The sequence below is a fragment of the Balaenoptera borealis genome (assembly GCF_965194805.1).
Source record: "Balaenoptera borealis genome assembly, chromosome: 8".
In the NCBI taxonomy this organism is placed as follows: domain Eukaryota; kingdom Metazoa; phylum Chordata; class Mammalia; order Artiodactyla; family Balaenopteridae; genus Balaenoptera; species Balaenoptera borealis.
Window position 1 is genome coordinate 75752023 of NC_138865.1, and position 23555 is coordinate 75775577.

At 38.2% G+C, this 23555-nt stretch overlaps 1 protein-coding gene across 19 annotated transcripts in view; it reads left to right on the plus strand.

Annotated features, from left to right (window-relative positions):
• The window catches only part of TMC1 (transmembrane channel like 1), a 431339-nt gene that overhangs the window by 117229 nt on the left and 290555 nt on the right, over positions 1–23555 (plus strand). For 18 of the 19 annotated variants that reach the window (XR_014247278.1, XR_014247279.1, XR_014247280.1 and 15 more), the window contains exon 3: positions 4012–4154. The exons of the other annotated variant lie outside the window; for it this stretch is intronic. The gene's annotated coding sequence lies outside the window, so the exon portion shown is untranslated. The remainder of the gene's footprint in view (positions 1–4011; positions 4155–23555) is intronic. 19 annotated transcript variants of the gene reach the window in all.

The following is a 23555-nucleotide window of genomic DNA, read 5'->3' on the forward strand; positions in this document are numbered from 1 at the left end:
CTTATCTCCCATTAGTTTCCCCATATATTTCCTAGTCACCATTCCACAATTTACTATCTGTGGCCTAAGACCATTTGTCTTGTCACCTCCCCACAATTTATTGTTCTTTGTTTAAAAAGATACATAAGCTTTCAGGCTTATGGCTTCTTTGAGTCTTCATTTTCCTTTTGATGACTCCCTCCCGTGTGCACATAAAAATACTAAACTAAATTTGCATGTTTTTCTCTTGTTAATCTGTCTTATGTCAGTTTAATTCTTAGGCCAACCACAGAACCTAGGATAGTCGAGGGAAGTTTTTCCTCCTTTGCACTAGTCAAGTTCTTTTTCCACTGTACATCAACTTGCCCCCATGCATGGTGTCTGATTTGTGACTTCCATGTCAGCACAACCAGTTATCCCCTAACAATCCAGGACTATTTAGGTTTAAGGCCAACTGAGGATCCAAAGGTTTGGATTTGAGTAAACTAAAGATGTTCAGAGCTCTTTGAGGGTTATTCTGGTCCATTCTACACTTAGCTTGTAACAAGCAACATTTACTGAGGTACTGTATGGATTATGAGAGAACCAACTATAAATAGGCAAGATTCCATGTCTTGCAGCTCACCCTGGAGCAGACTGGAAACTCAGGAAAACTCTGGAAATTATAGAATCTTTTGTAAATGCGTGAACTTCTTGACAGTTTTGCCTGGAGCTTTTAGAAGGTACATTAATCCCAGAGTGGTAAACCTTCATGCCTGTAGGGTTGGGCAAGTAGCACACATGAATAAAGTGGATTAGGTGGAACACAATAGGGAGAGGTGAGGAGTGTGGTAAACCAGAGAACACCTGCCCTATCTAAAGGTAACAAGAACTACTCAACTCTGGCTGAAGTGAGCATAGCAACTCAGAGATTTCTAATTTTTCCGAAATGCTAGAAATCTGGATTTATTTTAAATGTAAATTTTCTCCATTTGAAAACACAGTGCTGGCCAGACAACATATCAGTGGGTTAGCAGGATTAGCCTCTGCCCTAGATTGATTCTGGAGCCATTTTCTTTCTCCTCATTCCACCCCTACCTTCTCTTTTCTTGGGACATGGCTTGGGACTGAAATGGACTCGAGATTAGGAGCTGAAGTAAGGACTGCTGCTCAGCCTTATTCCCTTCCATGGGTCTTTATCAAAAGGAGAGCTGTGCCCCATTTCATTACTCTCAGAGAATAGGAGAACTTATGTTTAGAACTACCTTCAGCTTTTGTTCAATTCAAGGATGAAGTCCTTCCTTTAAGCAGGACTGCAAGGGGCTTCCCATGACAGTCTTAATATCTATCTTTTTTTAAAAAAAAATATTTATTTATTTAAGCTAAGCCGGCTCTTAGTTGCAGCATGCGGGATCTTCATTGCTGAGTGTGGAATCTTTAGTTGCAGCATGCAGGATCTTCATTGCTGAGTGTGGAATCTTTAGTTGCAGCATGCGGGATCTTTAGTTGCGGCATGCGAACTCTTAGTTGCAGCATGCATGTGGGATCTAGTTCCCCGACCAGGGATCAAACCTGGGCCCTCTGCACTGGGAGCGCAGAGTCTTAGCCACTGGACCACCAGGGAAGTCCCTTAACATCTGTCTTATATACATATCCATACATTATTATTGTTCACATAAATTTGAAAAGTATTCACTTTCTGAGTAATTGCTAGCTGGTTGTCATGTTAATGGCCGTTAAATGATGGCTTGTTACAAGCCATGATGATAAGCAGTTTATAACACAGGTATTTCTTTAAGAGTCATTCTCCCTCTACTTTAGATTCCTATTTCCACACTCATCTTGTGGACATCAGGGGCTCTGGATGTGTATTTATCTGCTTCAGGTTGCGTGATTCTCCCACTCACCCAGTTGCTTGTTTTAGAGCTATCTAGGGTCTGAATGCAAATATTCAGTACCTTTAAGTATTATAACCTATGCTTAATCATTTAGCCCGCTTTGTGGAAGGTTTAGATACTCTGGAGCACTGAGCGATAAATTGTTTCTTTGTTTTTTAATTATTAAGGTTACAGCTTTGAGACTCCAGGAACTTTTGATGTCAGATATTAACAATAAACAAATTATAAGCCTGGCTTTTTTGTGGCGTTGTGGTTATTACATGCTTAAATTAATTTGATAAATGAATCAGTGTATACCCCTTATGTAGCATGAATACACACATGCATATACATATTTTTATCATAAATAAAAGACATGGCACTTTAAAAGATCAATATTAACTAGCTAATGTATTCCATAGATTGTAAAAAAATGAAGCTTTCATTAAATGCTTGCATTTATGATTCAGTTGGTGTGGAGAGATTTTCATTTCTGACCTAGATACTTCAAGTGGCTTGCTTCTGGGAAAAATAATAGGTAGTTAGACAACAACAACAACAAAAACCCATGTCCTAATAGGGTTTTCAGAATCCCTAAAATGTTTTATTTTCATATCCATTGTTTTGAAATTGTGTCACTAGGTTAAGAAAATAATTTTCTAGGGTAAATCAGAATTTAATTGCTAGTTTGGAAGTGTCTGGTGTACATGTATTGCATTTCACTTCAACCAAAATATTTTAGGTTCTATTGCAATCCTAATAAATTGGGGACCCCAAGGTTTCAGTCTCTGAAGAGTGTAGCATTTCAGAAAAACTGTTCAGTAGGCAATCTTGTCTCTTCCTCCTCATTAAAAAGGAAATCTGTTCTTGTACCTCTCAAAGGATATTACGGGGATCCAAATCAGAATCATCATATCCTTTTTTTCCCTTCTCCCCATTCTTTACATTTTCTTATTCACGACTAACTATCCCTTCCCCATTTCCATCCACTCCCTACCTAAACTCTCTCCCCAGTCTATATGATTTTTACTCTCTATCTTCCCTCCTCCCTCTCTCACAGCTCTTTATTTGTGAGTCACCTTCACCTCTTTCCCTGATTTGTTCCCTCCTCCTTTTATGTCAGTCTGAGAGATGGAGGGGAATAAGGAAGGGTGAACTGGTCTTGTAATTACCAAATGGTGGCCTTGGGGGGATTATGTAACTATTTTCCCTTTAATGATTTTTATCTTATGGCATATGGCATTAAAGAGTTTTAAATCTGGCTTGCTTCAATAATATGGATTAAAATACAAAGACATTGGTATATTTGGTTCATAACTGAATGTTTTGGAGAGGATGAGATTGGGCTTTTTATCACTAAAATGGTGTTACTCTCTGAAGTGGTGTCAGTACTATCCTACTACTCCATTCTGTGCCTATTAGGGCAATAAGGCTATCTAGGCTTTGTGTCTCCAAATGTTTTCAACCTTTATCAATGGCAACAGAAGAATTTATCAGTGGTAATTAGAGTGGTGCTCAGCCTTCAAACCGCTCCACAATCTGGCACTGGTTCTGGTTTCCTGCCTTGTCCTAGCCATGTTCCCCATGCCGAATACATTATTTATATCTCTATTAATAGAGCAAATTGCCTTGAATTATGGATATTCATGTACACACAGTCTGCCTTAATGGATGATAAGCTCTATGGCGTCTTCACATAACACAGGCTGAATAAATGACTGTTGGGCTGACTGGAACTATTTATAGACTCTCAAACTTCAGGATAAATCCATGATGTGACCTTGTTTGTTCAGTGACTAGCAGGGTAGCTGAACATGGCACGTATTTTTGAACGAGAGATAGAGCAGCAGTAAAGCTAGCATCATCAGAATTTGGAGAGTCTTCTCTCTACTAAACTCAGCAGATATTTCCTGAACGAAGATGATGTAAAAGACACTGAATGAGGTACCATGGGAAACACAAACTTAAGAATGTCTCAGTGTTCATCTCTGGGTATCTTACTGTCTTTGTGCATACAGTTTCACTTATATGGAATATAAGATGAAACAGAGAAAGCTCATTATTTCCTGGCCTGTTAAAATATCTGTAAGGTATGAATGCATATGTGTATTTGGAGTATCTTCCATGTGGATTCACCACTTTCCTTAATTGGCAATATTTCTCAATTATTTTCTAGGGATTACCATAAAATTGGTAAACACAATTATATACTTAATGTTTGAAAGAGGAATGAAGGGTAAACATTCCTTAGACTCTTACTACTGAGGAAACCAGACCAGCCATTCAAGTGATGAACCCTGTGACATCTAACGACTGCTGGTGAGTCTTTAGTCCCAGAATGTTTCAGCTCCCTGAGCTGGAAAACTTTGCTGTTGGTAACCACTAACAGAATCAAACTCCCCCTGGGAGGGTGGTCTCGGTTTTGCCAGTCTTCCTGGCCTTTATAACTTCTTTATAGTTTGGCATTTCCTCCTTGATCAAAATTCCTGTGTCTTGAAATATTCTGCAATAGCTATGTAAGCTGTGTTCTGTGAACTCTGGCTGAACTTGTATGCAATCTTGGTGGAAACCTTGAGCTTCATGGTATCTTCTGTGTACAATCTATTTTATAGAAAAATGGAAAATTGAAACTGGAAGGGACTTTCTGGAAGTGTTAGTAATAGGAAGAGGACAAGGAGGAGGACTAGTGCAGTGGTAGTCAGAGTTGGATTGTAGTGCTAGTAAAGTATAGCAGTAATCATAGTGTTATGGGCTGAATGGTGTCCCTCCTTCCACCCCCAAAATCATATGATGAGTCCCTAACCCCCAGTACCTCAGAATGTGACTGTATTTGGAGATAAGATCTTTAAAGAAGTGATTAAGTTAAAATGAGGTTGGCAGAGTGAGTCCCAATCCAATCTGCCTGGTCTGATAAAAAGAAGAGGTTTGGATACACAGAGAAGTACTAGGATGTACACTTAGCAGAAAGACCATGTGTGATGGTTAATTTTATGTACTGACCTGGCTAGACCACAAGGTGCCCAGATATTTGGTCAAAATTATTCTGAATCTTTCTTTGAGGGTGTTTTTGGATGAGATTTACATTTCAGTCTTTGAGTAAAGTATATTGCTCTCCATATTGTGGATGGGCCTCATCTAATCAGTTGAAGGCCGGAGTAGAATAAAAGGCTGATGTTCCCCCAAGCTAGAGAGAATTTTGGCAGCAGACTTCCTCTAGATTTTATTTATAACGTCAGCTCTTCCTAGTTTGGCAGTAGACTGCCTTTAGACTCAAATTGTAACTCTTTTCCTGAGTCTCCAGCCTTCAGGCCTTCCCCCATGAGATTTCAAACTTGCCAAGCTTCCCTAATCACATGACCCAATTCCTTAAAATAAATTTGGACTCCTTGTCTCTGAGTCCAAATTTCCTCTTTTTATAAGGATGCAAATCATATTGAATTAGCCCTCCCTCCCCCACCCTGCTAGTGACCTCATTTTAATTTGATTATCTCTGTAAAGACCCTGTCTCCAGATAAGACCACATTCTGAAATACTGGGGATTGGGACTTCAGTGTGTAGATTTTGGGAAGACATAATTCAACCCATAACAGGTGGTGATTAAATATACTTGTTTAATCCATAACTTACTGCACACTGAAATAGAATCATGTTGAAACTGGAGGAGAAATGGATGCCTAACAAGAGATCCTAGACTTGGAAACAAGTGCAGGAGGTAGTGAGAATTTAAATTATCTTCATTTGGAGAAGCGGTGAGTGTGTATTCAGCAAAGGAGCTACATTATGTTATTTGGGGACATTTTAGAAGAAGGTCCATGCATGGAGAGAACAGTGTGGGGACAGCAAAAGGAGATGAACCATGGAAGTTACCTGAGGTTGTTGTGGTCACTCAGGAGCATTCAACCCAGTTCCAGGAGTTGTCCTCACTTGCATTTAGGACTCCACCCACCCCGCCACCTCAAGTCATATGGTTGATGCTGCATAATTTCCCCAATCCTGAAGTTAAGTGTGAACATATGGCTACAGCTAAGCCAAGTGAGTTCTCTTTCTCAGGACTCTGAACACTGAATGAAGTAACTTGAGTACAAAATAACAGTAATGATTGGCATGCATTTATTAATTTCAGCACTAGCAGTAGCCTGAAAAGAAGGTCAAGCAATTCCAGTGGTCTTGGTTCCCATCCTGACCTGGTTCTGAGTTTTTCTCCAGCCTTTCTGTAGATTTGTGTTCTATCTGATGTAACAACTTCCTTTTGCTGAACTTGGGTTGATTTCTGATGCTTTTGATTGAAAAATTCTATTTCTTTTATTGAGGTATAATTGACATACAGCATTACATTAGTTTCAGGTGTACAACATAATGATTCAATATTTGTATATATTGTGAAATTATTACCACAATAAATCTAGTTAATGTCTGTCATCATACATTGAAATATCCTAATTGATAAAATGTTTTCTTAGGGATAATACTTGTTCTTTCAGGATTTATGTGAATTGCACTAATATCTGTACATATCCTAAGATAAGAGGAAACAATAATAAGTAGATTCATTAAAAAGGCCCTTTTAAAAATTTCTTTTGGAAAAGAGAAAAAAAATACACACATATACATATGAATATATACATGTATATATTATTATAAAAATATGTTATAACAATATATAAACTATATATTAAGTATATACTTTGTATTATATATTGTGTATAATATATTATAAATATATTTAAAAATATATAACATGTATTTCTTTTTTTTAAATCTTAAATTAAACATATTTGGCTGAGAAGTGCTGTTTATAGTAAGATGAAGGAATGGGAAACCATGCTAGGGAGTAGTGCAGAAAGGCCCAAGTGTTTGTAAAATCCAAGCCTATTGTTAGTCTTTTTCACCCCTTCATTCATACACACACACACACACACAGACACACACACACACACAGACACACAGATGTTTGTTGCCAAGTTATAATGATTGATAAGTTAAAGACTCAGTCTAATCAACAAGTGCTAGGTTGGAAAGAGGATTGCAAACATAACTTTCTCAGTGAATCTACTAAAGAACAACCTGTGTCTATGTGTGTATCAAGAACAACAATGAAGTATTGTTTAGAAGTTTGTTGAGAGACATAATGACTAGTCATACTAAATCAGAACTTATGGTGGCATATAGGTATCTGTCAAATGCTTAACAACAAAACCAAATATTTACCAAATGCTTATTACTCTCAAGGCACTGTGCTTATCTGCAATAATATAAAGGCAAATAAAACCTGGGCTCAGGCTTGAAGGAGCTCATGAAATGCAAAAATGTGAAATCTGATCATATTTGTGGAATTACAAGCATATTTTCAATTACTCTTGGGCACTAATACCATCAAACAAAGGTAAGAACTTTTGAAATTGACAGACCTTCACGATAGAGTCTAAGGAAAATTTCTTGGGCTACTAATTTTTCCTGTTCTAAACATTAAATTATACTTGAGTTTTGGTTGCAAGATATATATGGTATATCCTGTAAGGGCTATGTACAATCTTCATAGAGATTTAAATGGGTACTTCTATCCAGAAAAACCTACCCGGAGAATTCTCTAAATTCCCTCCTCTGTTCTGCTTATTGCTATCTGATTTACTTTCCATGAGAAAAATATACATGCCGAATATGCTGCAAACATGGTAAGTCACATGGGAAGTCACATAAGAGTTGGAAAGAGACAAAATAGTGTAGTAAAAACAATGCTGACCTAGGAGTCAGGCAAGCCAGTTTCCTTAGCTAGCTGGCTTAAGTTATCACTTGGCCTTTGAGAGGCTCAGTTTTCTCTATTGTGTCACAGGAATAGTAACAATTCTTCTATTATCTATCTCACTGGGTTGTGTAAGGCTCAATGCAAAAATATTGTAAGTCCTGAATACCTACACAAATGTGAGTCACTATGGTTAAATGATGTCACAGGTTAGAGGAACTGTGCTGAAAGATTTCAAAGCTGCTGCTACTACTCTCTAAAAGTCTGAGTAGATAGCATTCACATATTTTTATCTTTCAGGTGGGTGTGGGAGTGAGGTGGGACAGAGGAGCTAGAGGAGAGAGTCAAGTTGAATATGTGAAATTTACAACACACAGTAAAATGCACTAAGACTTTGAAGGTACTCACTACATTTTTTTTATCCCATCCCATGACATGTTTGCAATAGATTTCCTCTAATTATCCCTGAGGCAAGTGAAAACACTGAGTGATACAGGTGGCTTTAAACAATTACCTCTGAAAAAATAAAAAATGCTTTAATTGCTGGCCCCTGGGAAGAAAATTAATGTAAAACAGCAATCACAGTGTATCTTCCATTGCTTAAAATAGAATTGAACCATCCCATAACTTCAGCCTTCATAGTAACCTTAGCTGATAAGTAGGTTTGGAGAAAAACTAAATAAACCAAGATGTACTGCTCTCCTTCCATCTCCTAACAAGAACAGAAAGTCTGAGTCATAAAATAGAGGTCCTAGCCACTAGTTAGAATTTAAGACTTGTCATTTTCTGTGGAGTCAATTCTTAAACTTGGTGTATAAAAAAAAAACTCTAGGCTTTAATGACTGATGTTTTTAAGGAATGTGTATGTGTTATGAGTGTGTGTGTGTATTCTGATATGGGCTGAGGCTATGTTTTTGGTGATTTCCACTCTTAAAACATTTCAACCTTAGCCAGTCACCCACTCTACTATTTTCTGGCCTTAAAAGAGGTGAAGCTAAAAAACAAGTTATTTTTGTTTTTTGTCCTGTCCCAAATCCCAAGTTTTCTGCTTGATTGGTTAGCGGCTGGATTTTATTTACATGGCAAGGAAAAGGCAAACATTACAAAAGTTTAATTAAAAGCTATCAGAGCAAATACTTATATTCTGAATTATAATGTAAATGTGGCTCTTTTACTAACCATGGTCATCTGGAGTACTTGACCTTATGTATGAAACACTTAAACTTTCCTATGCATAACCCCCATAAAACTGATTAGTAAAACTTCTAATATTTCTTCTTGTGAGTCCCCTCTCCCAAATAGTCTAAGAATCCTGGTTCAAAGATGGCTACAGTGATGGCTATGGTGGTGTGAGTTCTGACTCTACTGCTGTTTCTTCTTGATGCAACTTAATATCAAGGATGAATATTGGTCCTGCACAGTCTGATAGATGCTATACTGCTGCTGGAATGGTCTAGTGAATCCGGGTCTTTGACCAGGCCTCATGTTGGGTCCCCAGTGAATAACACGTTTTAGTTCACACTTTCATGCTCAGTGACTATTCTCCAAAGTACAACTGCTGTGCTTAGCTGCCTAGGTTGGAGGAACTTCCAGCATTTGTCATACTGCTCAAACCAGCCCTCCCTCATCAACATTTAGGCACTAGTGTTAGCGCTGCATCACCAGTCCCCACAGACACCCCCAATTTTTTACTTTATTTTCCATGATTAAAATTTTTCACTTTACATACTGGTTAGGGTTCAGGGACTGGAATCCTTATGCAGTTTGGGCCACGTCCATCCCAAGGAAAACTTCTGCTTATCAGGATGTGGGCAGATTTATTTAGCTACTGGAACAAAACCAAAGGCCTTATGTTCTTCTACCAGAACAATGGGTAGATACTTGTTCTATATTGTTTTTTACCTGGGAGGGTCACTTAAGTGACTCTTTACAGCTCAAAGAAGATCAAACAAACAAACAAAAAACTTCAGCTCTACCCCACACAATTGTAATATCTGGAAGCATTGAGAATAGAAAGATAAATACATAGGCACTTAGGGCAACTGGCCTTCTACTGCTCTTGTGTGTCATTTTGATCTGGCCTATAATGTCAAAGTGTAACCATACAAAATAAATGATTTAGTAAGTTCAATTACCGTAGATACCCATACTATATAATAAATAATATTTTAGATACATTTGCTAGGAAATTGTTTTAGTGCTTTTTCCACATTCAGTCATCTGAAATATCTGACCTTTGTCCTATACTTTGTTCAAAGAGGAGCCACTGTTACATTACATGACCAGAGAATTCGAAGCAGAGTGGTACATAGCCTCTCCCTAGTTTGGGAATTGCACCCACTGTACTGTTTCTGATCTACTGAGTTATAAATATTCAGAAAACTATTTTTATCTTCAATGAAATCTCATTATTTACCAACAATGAAATCAGTTCTTGAATTTAAAATCTTAGTTTATGGAGTATGTTGCATCACAGTCAATATTTACATGCGGCACAGTTGCAGAAGGACATTGCTCAAACCAAAGCCATCCATCAGGAAAAGGGAGATTCCTGTAATAACTATATTATGTTAATAAGATATACCAAGTAGAAGAAGAGACTTGTGTTTCACCAGATAGGGAAAAAAAAATGCATTTGGTTTTATGACTTTCTTATCATTTAATTTTTCAGTGAATGTCTAATTCAAATTTTCGCTATATTTATGGGCATCATTTTCAGCAGTACTCACTCTAGCTGTTTGAACTGAGTGATCCTGGATTTCCCCGAAGCTGTAAATGCCAATAATTAAAATATTTCTAATAATGATAGTTGCTGTCTTGGAGGGAGTTATCCTTGATTCAAGGCTGATTTTGGATGCCTAGGTGACATGGAGTTGGATGACACTCTTTTCCCCTAGAAGTATATCTTTGTAATTACTGATTCCAAAAGAGTGTTGAGAAACTTTATGAAAAAAAATAAATAAATAAACAACTTAAGTGTGGTTCACAGTTCAGATGTTCACAGGTATGTCTGGTGGATTTGAGGTTGGAGTGTGCATGTGTTAGAGGTGGGGGCACAAGTTGATAATTTTATGAAGCCAGGTGGAGTCCTGGTAAAGAATTCACCATAAGGAAAATGTTCAGCCGAACAAGTCAGGCTCAAGTACAGGCCAAATGTCAGAAGGTCCATGAGCGTGAAAGAGGTGTTAGAATGTGGCAGCTGATACTAGAAATCAGTCCTAGTGAAACCATTCTGTGTGTCAGTCCAAGGAGAAAGAAAACAAAAAAACAAAAACGTCGTCTCACTATCTTTGCAACCCTGAGCCCCAGGACCCTGCTGCTTTTCACCTCCACCCACTATTTATTTCTTTTTTTTTTTTTTTTAATAAGGGAAATAGAATCTTTTCTTTTTTAAAAAATTTGTTTATTTTTGGCTGCGTTAGGTCTTTGTTGCTGCGCGTGGGCTTTCTCTAGTTGTGGCGAGCGGGGGCTACTCCTCATTGCGGTGTGCAGGCTTCTCATTGCGGTGTCTTCTCTTGTTGCGGAGCACGGGCTCTAGGCGCACGGCCCTCAGTAGTTGTAGCTCGCGGGCTCAGTAGTTGTGGCTTGCGGGCTCCAGAGCGCAGGCTCAGTGCACGGGCACGGGTGCACGGGCTTAGTTGCTCCGCGGCATGTGGGATCTTCCCAGACCAGGGCTCGAACCTGTGTCCCCTGCATTGGCAGGCGGATTCTTAACCACTGCACCACCAGGGAAGTCCTGCTGCACAATATTTCTGAGACTGCCCCAAAAGGGCCTCACAAACAGGGTGTATTATTCCACTTGCCACTCTCTATGAGCATTACTGGCTGGGAACAATCTTGGGGTGACAAAAAACAGTGGTAGGAGCATAGTCTGCAGAGTTCTGGCATGGCCAACAGTGCCACCAGTGTTGGGATCGGTGTGCGAAGCCCAGGAATGATTTCTAAGACCTTCTTGAGCTATTCTGACATATTGGGCAATGTGGGGATAAAGGAACACTCTGAAAGGGTCTGGAATTCTTTCAAGAGCATATCTGAGTATAAGTGACACTGTGACATTATTTGTACCCACAAACTAAAAAAGTCAAGAGACATTTGGGTGAATATTATTTATTATCATTTTATTAGTAGTTTTATGATAATCTTTGTAGGACAGGTCTTGATAACTGACATGACTCAAATATAACCTCAACTCATGCCTCCTCCATTCCAAATTATGTAATAGCAATTGTGTGCACACATGCAAACACACACACACACATTTCCTGATTTATAACTTTGGACAGCTTTCTTCTTAAGAAGTGAGATGACATGTTTTCATGGATTGTGTCCTTTTCCTAGCCATCATGGTGTTGTATGATGACAGTTGAATACTTATAAAATAAGAGATAGACTATACCCAGTAGAAAAGCAAAGAGTTTTGATGTGAAACAAGGCACAATGGAGGGAAAATACACATAGATGTTCTAGGAAGATCATTTTAATAAAAATCATAGATTTTAAAATATAGGGATAATTTTTCAAATATATACCATGTGTCTTCTTAGGATTCAGTAACATCAGTACAACACTTAACATTTATCAGTCATCTACTATGTGTCTGAAACTGCCAGGGCATGAGATACACAAAGACAATTAAGACAGAGACTCTGACATTAAGGATTTCCCAACATAAAAGGGAAAAATAACTGCAATAAATAATAACAATACTGTGTGACACAGAAGAAAAAGTGAGTAACTGCTTTTGAATAAGTGATTTGGGACAGCTTCTCAAAGAAAGGCTCTCTTAGCCTGGGTTTGGAAGATGAGTCAGGTAAGGAAGGCCATTTCAGTTAGAGGAAACTGTGTAAAAGCAAGGTTGCATAAAACAGATTTTTAATCATTGGAAGGAAGTCTTGCAGTTTTTCCCATGGGCTATTATTCAAAGAGCCACAGGAAAGCTAGTATGATGAGAATTTAGGGAGCATTTTGGAGAGTACTGGGGATAAAGATAGAGAAGTGAGCTTTAATTAAGTCAATGAGAGCTATAGTAAGGTATGGTAATGGATTTTATATTTCAAGCAATGGGAAACCATTGAAATGTTTAAGTAAAGAGTGACGTATTCAGTTTCATGAAATAAAAAATAAGAAATAGCACTACCAGACACCCTTCCCTGCCTGGGCCCCACTTCTTTGTGAAACCCTTTTTCATATGCTCATTTGCATGGTGCATGATCATCTCTTCTCAAATTTGTGATCATCTTAGCCCTTTCATATTATAGATATTAATTGTTGAAAAATAGATTTTAGTTCATGAGTCCATTCTTTTATTATATTGTTATAATGATTTTTGCCAAGGTAAAGATATTTTGAAGTTGAGAAGTTATGCATAGATTATCATTTCTAAGATCTTTTTTTTTTTTTTTTCTAAGATCATTTTTGAAACAGTGGAAACGTGACTTCTTGGTAGAATCAAGTGTCTCAGTATTTGTGGCAATAAATGTGGTCTCTTGGTTTTTCAAATATGGTGAAGACTATTTGAAAGGAGAAGGGTTTTAGAGCTTTCCATTATAGGAGGAAGATTCTAGATCTTGGTGAGTTTACTGTGACATGTGGGAATCCAGAGCCCATTTTAGTTTTAGTATATTTTTAAACATGCTAAATTCAGGAAACAATGTTAAAGACTATGTTTTTGAAGATGTAGCTTGCTTTATATTTAAAACACCATACAGCAAAAATAAATGGGTACTTGAAGTAAATTGGCCTAGAATCATAAATTCCTATTCTAATTGAGAATGGTTCTGATTTAGAGAGAAGTAAGCTTATAAATTGTGGTTACATTGATTACCATTTTTATACTGACCACAGTTTGAATAGTGATGTAGCAATTTTTGCCAGTATTGTGAACAAATTAAGGCTTCAAAATATCTGTTGTGCAGTGCCTGCATTTAATGGGCATTCGATAAATATTTAGTTGCATCATAGCAGTTCTCATTGTAATAAATCGCTTTCTTAAGCTGGTTATTTTTATTTAATATTCACAATTTTTACACGACCTTTGGAACTTTCTGATAATGGGAAAGTAATATAGGCAGTTACTCTTCACTATTGTAAAGAAGATAATCCATATTTTCTCAACAGACTCTTTTCCCATCCAACGCTGTTCATGTCTCTAATCGGATTCCCTTAATGTTTCTAGAACACATTTGGTTCCACCTTTAGTTTAACAAACATTTATCCAGCCCCTACTTCGTACAAGGCACTGAGACATATGCAAAGAACACATTAGTCAGCACTGGTTTTATCATTCTGTATGTATAGGTTCCAGTTGCTTAATATGTGAGTCCAGAGTCTTCCGTTATCTGGGAGCAGAGCTCATTTTTTTCTCATCCTCTTCCTTCTCTTTTCCCCTGCACCATCTTTTAACAAATTCTTGTATACTTAATTCCAATTTCTTATCAACAAATTGCAAGTCACTTTTATTGAGAACACTTAGAAATCAGAAGTAACTGAGGGTTAGGAAAAGGGAAATGAGAAAAGTTAAATGGTGGTTCAGCTTAGTGGCTAAGAGGTCTGGCTTGGGTGTCAGACTTGGGTTCAGATTCTCCCCTTAACACACACTAGTGTGTGACCTTGGATGAAGTACTAGACGTCTAGAAATCTTTATTTCCTTATCCATAAAATGAGGCTAATACTAATATCTATCTCATAAGGTGGTTTTAAGTGTTGAATGAAATAATGCATACAAAACTTAGCACATTATTATCACCCAATAGATGTTAGCCATTGCTATGTAGATATGAATATAGGAGGAAGTTTTTCCAGCAAAACTGGGGAAGAGGTAAAGAAAGCTGAGGCAGCAACCTCTGCCTTCATACCACATTCTTTTCTTTATTAAAATGGTGAGAACTCAGATGTGTTTCAGAAGATCCTTTAGCCAGAATAACTTCTGGAAATAGCCCATAATATATTAACATGTATATTAGAAAAAAGGCTTGAAAAAATTGCTCCTCAGTTGTGCAAAATAGGCTAGTGTATGGAGAGCCTTTTGAATATCCACTTTTAAATCTCTGTGTCCCTGAAATTATAGTGTAAACTGAGATGATAGGCGTTAGAGCTCTAAATTGTAAAAATCAGAAAGGACCAGACACTTTTAAACAATGCCACTTATTAGCATGCATGCTCTTTGCAATAAAGCTAATAATATTATAATTTATAGTTTATAAATTCAAATTTTAAATTATAGTTTATAATTTTCATATTGAAACTTAGAGAAAGTGCTCTTCTGAAAAGTTCATAGTAAGTGAGGTATGAAAAAATGAAATTAGTTGTATAGTAGCCAATCTTATTAACTTAAGATGCCAAATGGCATTTATTTCACGTGCTGTCTTTATTTTAGTAATGGTTAAAAAAAGTCTGTGAGCGCTTTCTCAGAGTTATCCACTAGCTCATGTTCCCAACAGATAGATTTCTTCAATAAGGTCTCAATTTCCACCTCTATTACTACATTCTTTTATGAAGGAAGCTTGAAGAAATTAATTCTTGTCCTTGGACGTGGAAGAGGACATGGCTCTGCTTTTTGTAGGAGGTATTATTATGTGTATTTCAGTACATTTCCCAAATATTCAGTAGGCGTGAGTGGCCACACAAATGAACATATACATATGTCCAATAATCACTTAAAAGCCACACCTATAAGCTTCTTATGCCTGATGTTTACAAACAGCAGGTAGAAAGAGGCTGTGTACAAAAAAATACATGCACTTCAATGTTTATTTCATCTGCTTGAAATTAAGCTTATTATATCTATAACATATAGCATGAAGTATGTCAACTATTTTGAACTTAATATTGTGCATAATATATTCATAAGCATTATAATTTTTTAGCATTTAGTTAGTTTTAGATGAGAGGTTAAAAGCTTTAGGATGCACAAAAAATGGTTAACGTTCTGTAAGAACTCTGGGAAATGATTGAAGACATGCCAGTGAGAGACTGGAGGAGAGAACGAATAGCCTAGGATACAAAACCAGAACAAAGAACATAGGAACAAGAGAAAATTGATTGAAAAAGGCAGTGGCGGGGGGCGGAAGCAAACAATATGGGAATTATTAAACCAAAGCATCAAGTAACCAAAAGCTATAATCAAAGTAGAAGTTTGCATTTCAAATATGTATTATGCCTATAAGAAGTGTAATAGATATTAGGGCCCTGAGTATAATGCATCAATAAATAAAATATTTTATTTTTAATTATAAAGATCTTCAAGAATGTTATGTTAGTTATGATATATTTCCAATAAATAGTGTTAGTACCCAAGGGTACTGGGTCTGACAATTAATTTACTTTTGAAAATTGAGCCCTTCCTTAGTTATAGGAATAGATTGGAATGTTTCTCCTCCTCTGCTTGCAGAAACCCATGAGTTGTTTTCTTTGTGAACACTGATAATTTATTGTTTTAGTCAAGTGAAGGGTGTCCATTTTCGGTCAAGGAGTTACCTGGCTGATTATCCTGAAGTAGCGGTTCTCAAAGTATGGTCAGAAGACCAGTAGCAGCAGCAGCATCACCTGAGAACTAGTTAGGAATGCAAATTCTCTGGTTCCAACCCGTTCCTACTGAATCAGAAACTCTGAGGGTGGGACCCAGACAAATCTTAAGAATCAGTGTCTTACAGGGTCACACTTACTGACTAGGTGTCAGATAAGGAAAGAACATGATGACATATGTGTGGCATATTTAAAACACTTTATGAAACACCTATGAAGACCTAAATCAAAGGCCTCTCCTTTATGAAATGTTCCCTGATCACATTAATGAAAATGAAACTGTATTTCCTCTATTCTACTGCTACAGAAATCTCCCCAGTGAGGATAGGCCCGGTTTCTAATTCATCTTTGTTTTCCTTGCAGTGCCCAGCATGTCGCCCTGCAATTGATATGTTTAAAAATTAAAATTAAATTGAATGAATGCCTAAGATAAACAAATGTGGGGCAACTTATTTCACTATGTTCCAATTCTTATTTTAGAGTGGAAGGAATTCAAACATGACAGTAAAGGGGGGAACAGAGCATATACTAATAAGGTAAAAAGGAGAAAAGGGAAGAGAAGAGGTATGGAGAGAGCTAGACAGGAGGAAGTGTCAGGAAAAGACTGAGGGCTTTACCCTAACCTTATCCCCGAGTATTGATTTTCCTTTGACTTGCAGTACCTGCTCAAATTAGTTATTAGCTATTTCATAGAGCTGTAATAAGATTTTTTTCAACTAAATTTCGAACGAAAAATTACTTAAAATTTTTTTGGATTCCTACTGAGCGCTGGACACTGTGCTTGGAGCTGGTAGAACAGAAAAGGAACTCAGTCCAGTGCAGGTTCTCAACCTTCGCAGTATTGGTGTTTGAGTTCGGATAAATCCTTTACTGTGGGCGCTGTCCTGTGCATTGTAGGATGTTTGGCAGCGTCCCTGGGCTTTAGCCACTAGATGCCAGTAACACCCCCTCCCCAATCCTGACAATCAAAAATGTCTCCAGAAATTGCCAAATCCCACCCCCCCACTGAGGGACAAGATCTCCTCAAGTTGAGAACCACTGGTCTAGTGGAAGAAACAGACAAAATATAGAAGTTTCTCACACACTTTGATAAGTGCCATGATGCTGTAGGGTTGATAGGAGTGCAGTGAAGGGGCACCTCACAAAGACTGTGGGTACGGAGGGAAATTTAGGAAAGACTTAGGGCAGGTGAAGTGGCCTGGAATCTTGAAAACTGAGCAGCAGCCTGTGGGAGATGTGAAGGAGAATGAGGAGGAGGAGGGAAAGGAGGAAGGAAGAAGAGTGAAGAGTGATGGGGAATTACTTAGTCCAGGCTGAGGACGGGGAATGAGAAAATGCACAAAGGCCTGAACCAGCATATTATATTAAAGAACCTAGAAACCAGTAAGTGCAATGTTATTGAAGCGTGAAGTGCGAAGGGAAGAAAGGGGACTTTGCAGCCACAAGGCTACAGAACACATTTTTCATAGCCCAAGGTCACTCTTCCATTACCCTTTTCAGTGAGGTTATCATCATCCATTTTTCTCTCATCACTGCTGGGGAGCCCATTAAATACTTGCCCTGTACTTGGTCCCAACAGTTAATAGACTGTAGCATCCTTTATTTCTTCACCTAGTGCTAAAATCAGTTGAGATTTTGCAGAGTCTCAGGTGTGTTTTTCTTCAGATTTGGGACAGAAGCATTTAAAAAGATTCATAATACTTGCAAGTAGAGAAGAAAATAGCTTTGACAGTTTGTTCCTTTATTCAGCCTGAAACTTTTTATAAAGGTAAAAAATAATTTTAAGGATAAATATCGTTATCATTTTATTTGAGCTCTTTTGATTTTGGGAGCCTTTGGAAAACAGGATCAGTGTCTTTTTAACGTTTATCACGATGTCTGATATACAGAAGGTGCTCAATAAACCAATGTTTATTGAATAAATATATTTACATTTATTTTAAATAATAATAAAATTTAGGCTTCTCCGGCTGTATATACTATATACTATATCAAAATGCCATAGACTGAGTGGCTTACAAACAATAGAAATTTATTTTTCACAGTTCTGGAGGCCAAGAAGTCCAAGATCAAGGTGCCAGCAGCTTGGATGTCTGGCGATATTCCAATTTCTGGTTCATAGATGTCCATCTTTTCACCATAACTTCACATGGCAGAAGGGGCAGAGGGTCTCAGGGGTCTCTTTTATAAGGCACTACTCCCACTCCTGAGGGTTCTGCTCTCATGACTTAAGCACCTCTCGAAGACCCCATTTCCTAATACTATAATATTAGGGATTAGGTTTCAATGTATGAATTTTGAGGGGACTCAAACATTCAGTCTATAACACATTTCTGTAGAGCACAATACAGGATAAACTTCCCAAAGATGTGATCTCATTTGATAACTACAACAACCCAGTGAGGTAAATAAGGAATTGTTTTTAATTCCATTACAAGTTGTATCTTATCCTGGACCCAATATTGTCCAAGCCATACTTTCCTACTCTACACTGAAAGAAAACTGTTAACAGAAACATTTTCTGTATTGTATAAGTGCTTGTTCTTATCGACGGATAACAGAGAGGGTAGGCATTATAGGTACAAATTTTCAACTTCTTAAAGTCCTAGAATCATAAAACAATAAAGGAGGAAGGAGCCTTAACAGTCAAATCTTTGGATTTCACAGGTGAGGAAACTGAGGCTACATAGCTACTTAGTGTAGAGCCAGGATTATAACCTGGGTCTCTGGAGCCCTATGCTTGAGTGGGCACATAAGAACTTACTAATAGGTGTGTTTACCTGAAAATTCCATGTCTCTGTAAGTAGCAGACCACCACACATCTGCACAGCAGAAGCCCGGATTGTGGAGGTTTCTCTGTACAATGTGGCCTCTATAAAAGGATATGTTCCAGAAGAAAGTGGGCTTCAAGGACATAAGAAACAGCGTGTTCAAAAACACACACACATGCCTATTCTTTCATACCAGTATTAAACAATGCTATCCAGGTGCCCAAATATAATAACCTGTCTGTTTTATCTTTCCTAGAACAGGATGCAAGGGCCTGGAGAGGTTAAATTTTGCATAGGGTTCTGTTAGCCAAGTCAACATCTGTTTGCTTCTTAACAATGAGTCATCTCCTTATAAGTAGGGCAGGAGGGCAGCTGGAATTTCCCAGCTGACTCTTTGCTCACTGCTTCCTGTCTCTGCTGCTCTTTATCCTTCATGGCACATGGCACAACTTCACTGGCAAAAAAGTAAAACAGATACGACCCGGGGTAGTTGCCTCTACTGACTCATATGCCTTGGGCTTGTGTTATGGTAAAATGAACGTCTGACTTTAACAACAGTGTGAATAATTGAATCTCTTCCCAAGCTTTATTGCTCATTATTCCACCCAGAAAGGAACCCCGACCACACTCAGCCTATCAAAGGCCATCTGTGATTAACACATGCAGAACTTGTTGCAGGTGATGCAGATGATCATCATGGATGGATCATCGCTGCAAGAGAGAAAAACACTTTGAGCTGTTGTGGCTGTGTCCTTGCTCTCTCTCTCTCTCTCACACACACACACATGCACACACACACACACACACACACACACACACACACAAGCACAAAACAAAGCAATCTTTAAAACCAAAGACCAAATAAGTGTTGATGCACCAAGAATGCTTCACTAGTCTTGCCTGTTGCTAAAACTTGAAAGCAGTAGGTTCTTGTTTAGGTAGGTGTGTGAGTGTGTGTGTCCTCCTCTAGAAGGTGGCAACCCTGAGAATAAAAGGGAAGGATCTTGTTGAAGATACATTAAATTCCTATTGCAGTTAGTTTGTCTGGGGCACTCACTTTATCACTTAAAATAACATACTCCCTTACACAGCTGTTATTTTTGCATTCCATGTATACAGCTTGACTTATCCAATGGCCTTGCTTTAAGGATGTTCATCATATCTTATTGATCTTTTCACTGTCTGGGACAGACAGAATAAATGCTTAACAGATACTACTTAAACTAAATTAACTCTATGAATTCAAAGTTTTAAGATGCCACTTAATCGTGCAAGCTTTGTTCTTTAAGACTTTACCTACAAAGGGAAAAGTCAAGACCCTGTAAAGTCACAGTGGGATTAAACTCTAGCATTTATTCATTTTATAATTGGCATTTTGACCCTAAGAGCTTTCTTTTCCTCTCTGATTCTTAAAAACAAAGTAAAGCAAGACAAGACAAAAACAAAACTAAATAAAACAAAACCCCTCTGACTTCAACAAAAGAGCCAAAAATAATGAGTAAGTCTCTAGTCTAGACCAGTAGCTGTCCCTAACAATATGTGGGCCCAGGGCACAATTGCAGATGGAGGGAGAGAAAGGGAAAGCCTTTCTCTTACCCCTGTGTGAGAGGCTTGGAGAGCACAGGTGATCAGCCCAGCACGAAATTCAAAGCTCCAGGCCCACCAAGCAGCTGCCCCTTGGCAAATACTTGGTTCTAGAATTGTGCACACCATGTAGTGTGGTCCAACCATGGGAGAACAGACTGGGGGAAGAGGTCCATTCAGGCCTTTGAATTGGTCTCAGTGTCATTTAGACAGAGAATCCAGGGTCTTGGGAACCAGGACCATGGTCTGATGGGGGGTAGTTGTGTACTAGGTGAGCATGGGGTGCTGTTGAACTTGTTATCTTGACCCCTAGGACACCTTGCCCTGTGAAGAGCATGGCTGGAAGACAGTTCTTTAAAAGGCAGGGTCCAAGGCAGGATTCCCAGTTGCTCAGACCTATGAGCAGTACTGTTTAAAAATCACACTAAGAACTTGTTTAACATTCAGTTTCCTGTGTTCTGCTCCCAGATATTTTGATGTAGCAGCTCTGAAGTAGGGCCTAGGAATCTGCCTGTGCAACCAGAGGTGGATACTCTGGTGTTTCTTGGTTTGGCTTTGCTCATACGGGGGGATGTTTACCATCAGGAGAGAGGCCTCTTTCCTCTGCTCTCCTCCTCACACTGCCCTCCCCCAGACCTGGAGTGACTCACACTCCTCATGTTGCTGGCCTTTCTTTGTTGTGGTTGCCAGCACCATTGCTGTGCCTTGTGCAGACATAGCCTGCTCCCTATATGTTAGCACAGGTTCTGTTTTCCTGCTGCCACCACGGCTGTTGTTTGTTCTGTCCCTTGATTATTGTAGGAGAATACATTATTGTGCCTGTTGCCACTGCTATCAAGCTGCAATCACTAGGTTGTTTCTGCTGCACAAAGAAAGGGCTTCTCTGCTATGTGTTCTTCTATCAGCTAGACTTAGAAGCTCAGTCACTAAGTGACAATTGTACTTTGGCACTTCCAAATATGGCCTCATGGTTCCTAGCCCTCCATATAATTCTTGTACCTGTTCTCTAACACCTGAAAAGGGACCCATGTCCTTTAGCATGGGCCCCTATTTCCTCTTTTCTTGGGGTATTTCTCCCTAGAACTTAGAGAAGTACTTCTGTCCTCCCAAAGTTTCTGAATCTGAGTACCCAAGACTTGACTTTCAGTCCTAACACCCTTCTCCTCTCTTCTTTCAGGGAGTCCATGTTATTTCCTAAATTTCCTGGATTCATGAGGTAGGTAGGCCTACAAACTGAGCTTCAGTATGACCTTTGCCACATTTATGTGATAGATTTCTTACAGGATTAGATAAACAATTGCAAAATGACTCCCTTCTATTTTTGTGAACTTGTAAAAGACTGGTGAGGAGCATGAAGACTGGGCAAGGCCAAGAATTATATATTTATTTTAAAGTATGCTAAAATACGGGCCCAGAGCATCAAAAAGTTAATTAGAAGACATTTAGGTATTAAACAAAAATGACTTGGTGAATAATAAATGCTGCTGTGGTAAACCTGTGCACATATAATAATGTCTATGTATTGTGTATATATATTAATATAATATAACTGCATTTGTCAAAACTTATGGCTTCATATGTTATAAAATAATATTTTGAGATATTCATTTAAATTTGTTCCCAGGTTGATTTTCTTCTCTCTTTGCCTTTACTCTGCTTTATTCAATGGCATTCATTGCTTCTGGGAAGAAGTGACCCAGCAAAACACCTAACAGAGAATCAAAAGTTTGCCCATTGGGTAATAGATCCACTGGTCTGGGCATAAGAGAGAAAATTTAAAATAAGCTATCAGACTAAACCAGTTTTCTCCACCTGCAACTAGATAAAAATTTCCACAAGAAAGGAGAGAATAATGAGACAGTGAAGACTTGGATCCCTGATAAGGGCAGTGCCCAGGTTCTGAGGGTAGAGGATAAGAGACACTCTCCCATCCCTTATCCCTCCCACAGTAGGTTTTGGGAGTGAAGTTCAGAGAGGTCCATAATATAGAGTCTAGGGAGCAAGGCAGAACTCAGAATTTCTACATGACTACCATGAATTGGGAATAAAGAAAATATAACTGAAGTATATATCTGGACTGGTGGATGTGAGGCAGCCTCATGGAGTTTCTTTAAGGCCCAGAGGAATAGGAGAGCAGTAGCATATTTTATGTGGCTGGGAGCTACATAGTCATGGAAGAGAGCTTCAGAGCTAAATGATCTTGCAGTAGAAAATAAAGCATACAGTAGGGCAGTTGACTCTGTGTGGAGGAACAACTGAAGACCAACTGAAAATGAGAATGCATAAGTGGATGCAGCCAACATATATGATTGCCCACATCTGATGTTTCTTCCTTGATTTTTACAGATCATCTTGAAGTGTGTGTTTCTGCAGCACAGTCTGATGATAAATGCTGTATTTCATCAGTTCCAGAATAATTTCAGCTATTGTTTCTTCAGATAATGCCTCTGTCCCATTATCTGTCTCTCTTCTGAGATTCTAATGAAGTGTATGTAAGAGCTTCTTAATGTATTTTCTATGTCTTTTACTTCCTTTCTTGTATTTCTCATCTTTATGTCTTTGTGTTTCATTCTGGATAATTTCTTGTGACCTATCTTCCAGTTCACTAATTCTTTTTTCAGCTGTGTCTAGTATACTGTTAAGTCTGTTTATTGAATTCTTGATTTTAATTATTGAAATTTTCAGGTCTAGGATATCTAATTTGCCACTTGTTTCCTGTTTTCTGCCAGAGTTTTTAAGCTTGACTTTTATCTCCTTGAACATAGTAAACACAGTTGTTTATATCTTTATTTAAAAATTATAACATCTAGAGCCTCTAGAGTCTATTTTTGTTGCCTGTGATTTACATTCATAGTATCTAGTCTACACATGTGCCTGGATACTTTGTATGCTAGACATTGGTGGGGTTTTTTGGCAAATAATTTTCTGAACACAAAGTACACAAATAATTTGAAGCCTGGAATGATGTTTTGTCCACCAAAGAAGGTATTTAATTGATCTAGCCAAGTGCCTGGGGACACTAATAATTCAGAATTAACTTAATCCAAGTTCCAGATTTGATATTTTTGAGGCCATCCTGCATATCTTTAGTTCATAAAAGAA